Source organism: Bidens hawaiensis, unplaced genomic scaffold (assembly GCF_021521415.1).
Source record: "Bidens hawaiensis isolate Kalapana, Puna unplaced genomic scaffold, B.hawaiensis_p1.1 tig00064007_1, whole genome shotgun sequence".
In the NCBI taxonomy this organism is placed as follows: domain Eukaryota; kingdom Viridiplantae; phylum Streptophyta; class Magnoliopsida; order Asterales; family Asteraceae; genus Bidens; species Bidens hawaiensis.
The window spans coordinates 15,904-16,945 of NW_027501457.1; positions in this window are offsets into that span (position 1 = coordinate 15,904).

Genomic DNA, 1,042 nt, shown 5'->3' on the forward strand with positions numbered 1-1,042 from the left:
TGGGTCACAACCCAGTCAGCCGCGTTGACTTAAGCGGACCGGTCCATAATTCCAACAACCAGATGATGTGGCAACCTCCCTCACATACACACATACATATTATATATATTTATATGTGTGTGTGTGTGTGTGTACACGCTTAATATTATTTAATGGAGTTTGTGGATGTTTGTTTTTGTGAAAGAAAGTTGGGTTTTAAAAGTTTTAAAATATAATAAAAAATTATATTAGTCAAAAACTTAATATTATTTAATGTAGTTTGTGGAGGTTTGTTATTGTGAAAGAAAGTTGGGTTTTTAAAAGTTTTAAAATATAATAAAAAAATTAAAAAAATCAAAAAAGGAAAAACAATAGATCCGCGCACATTTCTAGAAGACATGCAGGTTCGCATTATTTCATCTCACGAAAACCAAACATGCCTTTCAAACCTCGTTGCTGTCCAAAACATGGTCTTCTAAATGTTGATCTTCGAACTTGCACCTTAGTACATATCCAAGCCAGATATCATAAACAACCAAATATCCAAATGGTTTAAATAAACAACAACAGCTAACTATTAAAATATAAGGTACTTCTACAGAATATTGCAAAACCTCGCGGTCTGTAATAGTTGGTACGTTTTATAGCATGCGTGAGACAAGTCAATGCCAGTTTATTACTCATCCTAGCTGAGCATCAAAACTTGTAATTTTCAATATTCAATGTAAAAAAATTTCTATGAAATACATCACTAAATTTTTTGGATAATTATCTAATTATCGTTTCTTTATGTGTTTACACAACTATTTCATATGTTATGACACATGCTTCATATTTGCTTTCACATGACTTGTAACACTTGTATAAACATCTTTTTTATTGACATAATATCATTTGTTTAGTCTGTGTAGTGTATACATTTAGTGTCAATTTAATATTAACTCGTGGTCTAATAATACGCAATATGTGATGATTCCAAGATGTTATATTTATTTAACTAATATTAATTAATATTTTCTCAACCTGGTGTGCGTGAAAAAGCGAAATGCATTGATGCACTCTG